We start from the raw sequence: 9,627 nt of genomic DNA, 5'->3' as shown, positions 1-9,627 counted from the left end.
AGTGCGGCATAATGTTGTTCAGTGCGGCATAATGTTGTTCAGTGCGGCATAATGTTGTTCAGTGCGGCACCTAGCACCTAGAAGGTAAATAAATAGGAAGGAAGGACTCACCGGTGACGTCGTCGCCCACGTCCAAGCGTTGTACTTTGTATTTTCATCCTTCTGACAGTGGAAAACATATAGCCAACAAACACCGTGGAACCTAAACGAATGAAAGAAAACTATCATTTGGCCACAACCAACATTCACAGATACAACACAATGTGATGTGCGGTGTTGAGGTTAAAGGTTGAGTGAAGGGCCCTCGTTTTAAACTACTTTTTTGAAAAGGAGTGGGAACAAGTAAGACGTATTTAATTTATTTATTGGGAAGTAGTAAGACTTATTAAATTTATTTAATCTACTTTTCTTCCCAGGCAAAATTTGACGTGCTGCAATTCCAAATTTCCAAAGTGAATGAAGGAATGAAATCCTTTAAATTATGATTTTGTATAAATACTAGGCATAAACACAAAATCTACGGCACAAAATGGGCAGACTTTACTTGTTTGAAAAGGACTGGTTACAAGACAGACTTTTTTAATTTATTTAATGGGAAGAAGACTTATTTAGTTTAATTGATCTATTTTTGTTCCCTGGCAAAATTCGATTTGCTGCAATTCCAAATTTCCAAAGTGAATGAAGGAATGAAGTCGTTTAAATTATGATTTTGTATAAATACTAGGCATAGACACAAAATCTACGGCACAAAACGGGCAGACTTTACTTGTTTGAAGAGGACTGGTTGCAAGACAGACTTTTCTGATTTATTTAATGGGAAGAAGACTTATTTAGTTTATTTAATCTCTTTTTGTTGCCTGGCAAAATTGGATTTGCTGAAATTGTATTTTGCCAAATCTTGACTTGAGACCTGATAGGAAGTATTAAACGCTCAGTTAAATCGATACAAGTTGGTAATAAGAGCGAGTAATGTTGGTTGAAGCGATGAATGAAGGTTAAAAGCAATTTAAATTATGACTTTGTCTAAATACTAGATATTAACAGACCATCTACTGCGCAAAATGGGCAGAGTTTACTTGTTTGAGAAGGAGTGGCTTATTTAAGTCTAAGATTTATTTAATCTGTTTGTTCCCAGGCAAAATTGGATGTGATGCAATTCCAAATTTCACCACATGATGGTGCCAAATTTTGACTTCATAGGACATATTCAACACTTAACTATTATGTTCAAGGTAATCAGATTTGTTTATTATTCTAATGGCCTTTTCAAAACTATTCTGGATTACTACTTTGGATCTATTCTACATTACTTGGCAACAACATACTCTGTAACAGATTAGGCAGTATAATCACATATGTTAACTTGAGAGTGCCCACACTCAATCTACTTATCGTGATGTGTTAAATCAATTACTGTTAGACATTATTATTCTGATAATCTACCAAATCTTTGAATTGAAGAATTTGTGATTTAATTAATAGCTTGTTGTTATGTTCAGGGTAATCAGACTTGTATATAATTCTAATGGCCTTCTTTTGAAAACTATTCTGAATTACAACTTTGGATCTTATATTACTTTGCAACAATATACTCGGTGACAGATTAGCCAGTATAATCACATATGTTAACTTCAGTGCCCACACTGTATTTATTTATGGTTATTTGTTAAATCAAGTACTGTTAGACATGAAATAGGAAGTGTTTAACATAAATGTTATGGCTACTCACCGTTGTAGCTCGCTCCTGGTCAATGATACGAGCCTCTTCTTGCAGTGGAAAACTTGCAGCCAACAAACACCGTGGAACCTAAAGGAATGAAATTAAACATTAACATTTCGCCTGGACCAATATTCACACGTACAACGCAACGCGGCTACACTTCTGCTAGCGCCTCAGCTACACGTTGCTAATACAAACGTAAATCTCTTTAAACACAATGAGTGTTACTTACCGTGTACGCTGTAGACGGTCCAGTTGCAAGCAGAAAATAAAGATATTTCTGTTGATATTCGTCGTTGCTCAGTGGCTCACGGCCATCGCGCCAACAGATTTGAATTTTGGTGGAAGTTCAGCCAATTACGTCATATCCGCGGCACATGACTGCGACGTAATACCCGTTTATCTGAAACGGCAGTTAAAAGTAGAGTTACATCAAGTTTTCTTTTTTAATCAACGCAATCATTTACAACCGTTGACCAGAAAGAATCGTCGAAATTCGACGTTCCCCCCAAACGCCACACTCACTCGCTTTTCAGGGCAACAAAAGTACTTCTTTTTAAAAACGATGAGTTGTACTTACCGTGTACGCTCTGGACGGTCCAGTTGCAAGCAGAAAATAAAAATATTTCTCTCGTTAGTCGTATGTTACCATCCGCTGTGTCTTTGTCAACATCGCCATTTTCCTACTTCCTGTTGCGAGCCACGCCCACGGATTTAAATTCTGGCGGAAGAGCCCGCCCATTGGCGTCGTTTTCGCGTATAGCAAATCCGATTGGTTGGGAAGGGGGCGCGGTTATGCAGCCGAGGGGTCCTGTGATCGGTGGGATGTAAAGTAGGCGTCGACGTCACGTCCGCGTCACGTGACCACGACGTGGCAGACGTCATATAGCAACCGCTGTTTTGTTTAGTAGACTTACAGTTGTTATGCATTGACATAATGGCGCACACTCCAAATAGATTTAAATAAATTAAATAATTCTTCTGCCCACTCCCTTTTAAACAAGTTAACTCTCCCCGCGGATTTGAATTCCGGCGGAAGTTCTTACAGTTGTTATGCGTTGACATAATGGCGCACTGGTTAGCATGTCCACCTCTTAAGCATGATGTTGCGGGTTCGACGCCTGATCAATGTTAGCATGGAGTGAGCTGAAGTGCATGGCGCTGAAGATTTGAATCTTTGAAATGCGCTGAGGTCTGACGTATCAGGCAGAATGGTTTGCCATCACGTTCAACAAAAAATAGAAACTTTCCCACTCTGATAAAAACGTCCTGTGTTCATCTACATATTTTCGTTTTGCTGTGCATCTTTTCCCTGCCATTTCGAGAGCCCAATTGACACTAATAGTTTACTGGAATGTGTTTGCCCATCCTACTTTGTGGAATTTCACCACATGCGCTTTTGACGAAAATACTAAATTGAACTCAAGTGAAGCCAACACGCACAACCCCCCCCCCCCACACACACACACACACACACCTACACACACACACACAAATGTTGATATGAACATTGGCCAAACCTGTACTATACAACTTTATTTGTGTAAAATTTTCACAACAGCTGTCACACAAACAAAGCGGGAAAAACCGAAGACGTGCGTGTTCCGCCCACGCTGGATTTATTTGCACCTTTGAAAAGACACCGTATTGCCGCAGATGTGGCAAAGAGTACTTTTGGGCATCTGAGACGGAAGGATGTCCAAAGCATCACGTCACCTGCTCTGGTAGGAATGGTGGTGGGACGTTGAGGTCAACCGCTTTGGGGTTGGCTGAATCTTTGGTCGCAGGATGCCACACACTTGAAGACAGAAGCAGAAAAGCAGAGCTAAATGCAAAATGTACTCACCGGTGACTCCAATTTTTTCCCCCCCTGAAGAAATGGATGGACGGGTGGCCCCGGCTGGCCGGTGGGACTCTTGTTATTCTGACCCTTTTTAGTGCGCGTTTGGGGCAACAACCGTTTTTTGTGGCGCTCTCTTCTGGTTCAAGAGTGCCCTGCATGTGAATTTGCCTTTCCTGCCTTCTGATTGGATGAGCGCCGGTGTGACGCGGTGCCTCTGTCACCGTGGCGGGGGGTATACGTCGGCATCGGAGCGTCTGCCAACGTCTGAGACCGGCTGGCAGTGTATCGGAGGTGTCGAGTGCGGTGCCGCTGGAGCTCACTCACCAGCTGGTGTTAGGGCCACAGAATGAAGGCCAAGGAGAAGACTAGAAAGAGAAACAGAAACTTCTCCTCCAATTGTTTGATTTGTCTCTTGTGAGCTTCGATGAATTCTTTCAGCTCTTTGTTCCTCTAGGACGGACAAATGGAAAGTAGCCTTCAAAAGCCAGTAAGCGTGCAAGTAGTAAGTGCCGGGCTGGCTTTGGGCCCTTACCTGTTGCGCGCTGTGCAGCAGATCCATTCTCTCTTGGAGGATGCAAGCGTCGCGCTCCCTCAACTCCCACATCAGGGCTCGCTTCCATTGGTCCACGGCGCTCCTAAGCTCTTGTCTCTGATCCGCCGTCAGCACGTCATTCACGCCAGCGTGGCTGGCTTTTTCGCCGTCCGTGGCGGGGCAGTCCCGCTGCGGTAGCGCCTCGTACAACATGGCCTCCAGCTCCATGATCCTCTGGGCCGCAATCCTCGTCCATCAGTAGTCCGGCGGGAGATTTGAGGGCGGCTTACCTTATGAGCCTGGTCCATGGAACGCTTCCTGAAGTCCAACTCTTCATCCAGGTAGCCCTTCAGGTTGCAGAACATATCCTAGCACAGCTCAAGGTCAGAATTGTTGGGGCACATTGCCCCGAGTTCCCCTTGGCTGATGTCGCGTGTCTGTCTACCTTCTCACTTTCAATGTCCAACATCTTCTGTTGAAGTGCTGACTTGGTCACTTTGATGTATTCTAACCACTGAGGAAAGGCTGCTGTCACATAAGCAGAATGCGAGAGCGTGCGTGGACGTGCGCGTTACCTTCTCGGCTAGGGTGGGAAGGGTCCTGGCGTGAATCACGACCACCTGCTCCTCGTTGGTGAGATTCTGCAAGAGCCCAAAGGCACAGCGTCAACAAGGTTCTTTCAGCGCAAAGCCTTCCAAAAGTCACATTTGAGCCGCCGAGTCTCGTGGAGTGCGAACATAAGGAGTTCGACATACACTTACGGCGTTATCGCCCAGGATGTCCAGCTTCTTCATCAGATCACTGATGACGATGTCCTGGGGAAAGGCGCAAGGAGCAATGTAAGGTGTTCTGGGACCTCAGGTTAAGGTTAGGGTTGCGAGGGACGCCTTACGTACGCTCACGCCGTCGGCCTCGCAGTAGATCTGCAAAGGGCTGAGGCCGTCTGGGAAACGGACTTGCAGAAACTTCAAGACGGGGGAGCGCCACTCCCTCTCCTGAAAGGCAGAGGCATGCATCCGTCCGTCCGTCCGTCCGTCCGTCACATCTCTGGCCTCAAAACGCTTGTGCGAGTCTTCCCACCTCCAGCTCCAGGATGCGGAACTCAAGCAGTTCGTTTTGGTCTCGGATATCCTGGATGTGCTCTTTCAGACGCGCTTCTTCCGCCTCCATCCGCCTGACCTGAAAAGACAGTCAGACCTCATCTGCGGGGCTTCCGGACGGGTGTGACGCCAAGCGACTCCGCCCAGCGCCTTTCTTTCCGTCACCTTTTCGGCCAACTGCTGATTGCTCTGACGCAGCAGCTGCTTCTCCTCCACCCACTTGACATTCTAGAAGAGACAAACGCGTGGACAGCTTTGGAATGTTGTGTCATTTTCATCCACAAATTCTTTGGTTGACTGGAAAATGACATTTGCTTTTCTCCACATTTTCCCAGCCACGTTCAGGGGGGGGGGTGTTGGTCCAGTAATGCCAGACGAATGAGTGACTGAAGAATGTAGCTATTTTGTCTGAGAAAAAGGTGTGCTCATTGATAAGCTTACCTGTCCTTGTTGCTTCAGCGCTGACTCCAGATCTGCTACTCTGCTTTGATAGTGACCCATTTCTACTGTCATGTAACATGGGGGGAAGAGATGGTGCAAATGGTAAAATATGGATTGTTCACAGGAATAAATTGGCAGAGCTGAAATTCCAAATTTGTCCAAAAGATGGCGCCAGACCAAAACATGAGACCAAAAAAGGGGCCAAAATAAGCTAAGCAAGTTAAAATAGAAATAAAACAGGAACACGGTGTCGGATTGTGAGTCACGCATGGACGCACAAATGTGATTTTTACTTTTTGATTTCTTTGCTTGGCTAAAAATGTATTCTGTAACAGCTTAAAGCAATATTGTTAGTCAATTCGATCAAGGGACCCGTCACTATGAGAATAGTGGCGTGACATAAATTGTTTGGAGAAGCACAAATGTGATTTTTACTTCTTGATTTCTTTGCTTGGCTAAAAATTGATTCCCTCTTTCATGAACTGTGTTTTGCAATCGAATTGTTCTGGGATTGAATGATTTTATTAACACGGGTATCAGTGGGTGAAATTGTTCGGTTTCTGGAGTGATTAAGATTTGTAATTCTATTTCATGTTTCTTCAATAAATGTGTTGTGTATATTCATCTACTTTGTTGTGCGCTGATTTGTACTGAATGTACAATCGATGGTTCGGGGTTGATTTGACAATTTGATTAATGTGCAGGGGGTTATTATGGTATAACATAGGACCGTAATAAATAAAAGTAACATCAGACAATTTTAGAGAATTGAATAACTTTCGTAGTTATTTGAGACACGAGTGAATTTCAATCCGTTTGAAAGTTTGCTTCGTCTGAATAAATTAACGGAAGTGTTTGAATCGGATTATCGGTTTGGTGTAGAACTGAAAGTAATTTAATTATTTGAAGGGCGCAGGCCCGTTTCCCCTTTTGACGGGCCGCGTAAAAAGTAACTCCGAACATGTTAGAGAATTAAATAACTTTCGTAGATATTTAAGGGAAGAGTGATTATTGAAAGAGGTGCGTTTGACACTACCATCAGCTTTTCTCTGGTCTGAAAGGAGGAGGAGGGAGGCTCCTCCTCCTCCTTTCAGACCAGAGAACACCCGAGGCTGGGTGACAACGGGGAGGCTGCGACCCGGCCGGGGGTTGCGGGAAGGGGCGCCACCTTGATCTCCTTCTCGGCGTCGTAGTCCCCTCCGCTGGTCTGGGCTAGCAGAGCGTAGGCTCGTTGCAGCGCTTGATATTCTTGCGTCAGCTGGCGGTAGCGAAGCTCCGCCTCCTCATGCACACACCAATGCAACACAGCACTAGTACCAGAATCAGTCAGACCGGCGACAAAGCACCCGCGACGCAAAGACGAGTCCGATTCCAGGCTGAAGAGGAATGTTTGGCGCCAATACGCTGGCAGAAATGGCGGGCTACCTCTTCGGGTTCCGTGTCGGGGGTTCTGTCGGTGTGAAAAGACAAGGACGATCCGTCCGAGTCCACCAACACGTCTTCGTCGTAGCCGTAAAATGTTTCGATGACCTGCGGGCGCGGAAGCAAACATCTCTCTGAACAAACTGAAGCGACACCTCACGATGAATCGACGAGAGGAACGATAGCGAGAAAAAGGCCATTTCATCTTGCGCAACACCAAGCAGCCGCAAACAAACAGACTCACCTTGCAGGACCTCACGCTTTGTTCCTCCTCAGAGATTCTCGACGTCGGTATCGTAGCAGCAAATCTCTCTCCTGTCGACACAAATAATCCGCCTTTGAGATTCTTTGGATGCAAAGGGAACGAACGGCTCCGGCGCAGAAACAAACGCGACTCACGATGACATTTCTGACATGAGCTCCTGTCTCCAGAGCCTGAAAAACCCGTCACCGGCGATGATTGGAGGGACGCTCGTCTTTTCCAAAAGTGACAACTACAGGGTGTGTCAGGGTTTTCCAGATTATCTTTATCGTATGATTATGTTGCTTTGACTTTGACTGCAACCTGTAATAAATAATATTATTTATCCCTTATTTATCCCTATCGCTTATCCCTTCCTACACAAAGTCGTAAAACATCCCTTGCTATGTTTTGACTAGAGGTCAAGGGCTTTCTCTATTCAATCCACTCTTACACCCACCCTGTTTCTCTTAATAAAAATGCTCGTGCGGGAGCCGAGAGTCAGACTTCATTCGTACAACGGATGGACTCTCCACCTGCAGGTGTCCAAAAGAACTTACTTGTCTCCCGTGTGATTCTTGCAAAATAAGTTGGAGCGAGCGCAACTCTAACAGGGTGCATTTTGCCACTAGCTGCCTACGGACAATGACGTCGCGCTCGCGGCTCATGGTTGACGGGCTGAGCAGCCGGGCGAGTCCGTCGTTTTCAGCGCACAGCGAGTGGCAAAGGCGCTGACAAAACGGGAGCTTTGAGCTGGTGAAAACGGCAAAACAAGTCTAAAGCGTGTTCAAACGCGTGCGCACAATGCTCCTGCTTGAAAGGTCGGAGTTTAAGGGGCCAATTTTTTGGATGGCGGCCGCCGGCCAAGCTTTGGACGGAAAAGGTTTCCTGGCGACAGCGAGCGAGCGCGGCGCTGTCGTACGTGCACCGAGTCACCTGCCTGAAGACCTTGGACAAGTCGTCGATGATGTGCCGCTGCTCCACAACTTGAAGGAACTCCATTTCACCGTCCTGCTGGCCGCAACCGCGCTCCAGGTCATTGAGCGAACTAGGCCTTCTCTGTGGAACACAAATGCAGTGGACTCTGTTGGCACGCCGCCGTTGTCCGCGTCGACTTACCAAGCTTGCCATCTCCTCGTTCTCCTGGGTGACAAAGCGCACTTTGTTTTCAAGGCGACACAGCACCAGTGAGAGTTCTTCATTCTTCCTGCTCAGGCGTTTGTTTTTGTACAGGAGTGGCAGAAACTGGCTTTCTGTTTCTCTCAGTCGCTTAAGCTGCAAGCATGAAGTGCGGGATGCGAAAGACGCACAACACGCGGGCCAGAACGTATCCATTCCTTTTGCATCGGTTTGAACGGAATCGTGGCTTTGGCTCCCAATAAAAGACATCTACCAGGCAACCGACTCGCCGCGCCGCTCAACTAATAAGCAAGCGCAATGGGTGCCTCGCTGGATGGCGCGCATCAAACGTAGCGCAAACCTTCAAGCGTGCCGTCAATAAATTACCAGTTCATTGCGCTCTTCAGAAAGCAGGGCGTTTCGATCCTCCAGTTTCCTGATGACTGCGCTGAGCTCAGCGATTTTCAGATGAAACCTTCGCGTGTCCCGATCCTCCTGAGACTGAAAACGCCCCGCAACACACACACACAACCACTCGTTCAAAGTTCAAAACTGTTTTTGTGCTACCTTCCTCCAGCAACGAACTAAGTCATGCGTACTGCAAGTGTGTGATGAGGTGGCTTACGCTATGAAGAGGATTGCTAGTAGCGCCGTTGACCCCACTTCCAGGGTAGTTTAGGCCCGCCCTTTGGGAATCCCTCAGGGCAGCGATCTGCTGCTCGGCAGCCTGAGTCTGCAGCTGAAGGCGGTGGACGTGGCCGGCCCCAGGGATTTATCCAAAACACTAACCGCTCTGTCTTTCAGCTTGATCTCATCCATCTGGATGTACAAACGGGGAGCGCTCAGGCAGGCGGGCAAACTCATTTGCCAGAATTGTGACAAAAACAAAGAGAGCAACCGGCCAATTTTTATCTTGAATCGACTAGAACACCATTGCTGTGACAAAAGCGAAGCGAGCAACCGGACGTTTTCTTCTTGTGAAATAGAATAGAATAGAATGCCTTAGGTGTCATTGCACTGCAGGTATACAACGAAATTGGGAACATAGCCACGCACCGCGCATCTGATCAGTCCTACCAGTCGGCGGATCTCCCTCTCGCAGTCTCTCTTGGTTCGGCTCAGCTCCTCCCGATGCTGGTGATGAGCCGATCGGAGCTCGGCCGCTCGGGACTGCCAGGCCTGCTGGGCCGCTGCCAGGGCTTCTTCCGC

General features: G+C 46.9%; 3 long non-coding RNA genes across 3 annotated transcripts; all 3 read right to left on the bottom strand.

Annotated features, from left to right (window-relative positions):
• Positions 1–3,312: 3,312 nt before the first annotated feature.
• LOC137840493 (uncharacterized) lies at positions 3,313–4,003 on the bottom strand. The gene is made up of 2 exons (XR_011087172.1): positions 3,888–4,003; positions 3,313–3,518 (listed from the first exon to the last, which is right to left on the bottom strand). It is a non-coding gene; the product is annotated as an uncharacterized lncRNA (long non-coding RNA).
• Positions 4,004–4,631: 628 nt separating this feature from the next.
• Positions 4,632–5,092, bottom strand: LOC137840516 (uncharacterized). Its single transcript, XR_011087208.1, has 3 exons — positions 4,992–5,092; positions 4,857–4,910; positions 4,632–4,736 (listed from the first exon to the last, which is right to left on the bottom strand). It is a non-coding gene; the product is annotated as an uncharacterized lncRNA (long non-coding RNA).
• Positions 5,093–5,636: 544 nt separating this feature from the next.
• On the bottom strand, positions 5,637–7,381 carry LOC137840501 (uncharacterized). The gene is made up of 4 exons (XR_011087182.1): positions 7,303–7,381; positions 7,062–7,166; positions 6,805–6,918; positions 5,637–5,701 (listed from the first exon to the last, which is right to left on the bottom strand). It is a non-coding gene; the product is annotated as an uncharacterized lncRNA (long non-coding RNA).
• Positions 7,382–9,627: the final 2,246 nt, after the last annotated feature.

The sequence above is a fragment of the Syngnathus scovelli genome, chromosome 8, assembly GCF_024217435.2.
Source record: "Syngnathus scovelli strain Florida chromosome 8, RoL_Ssco_1.2, whole genome shotgun sequence".
Lineage (NCBI taxonomy): Eukaryota > Metazoa > Chordata > Actinopteri > Syngnathiformes > Syngnathidae > Syngnathus > Syngnathus scovelli.
This window is presented reverse-complemented; position numbering and strand designations above follow the sequence as displayed.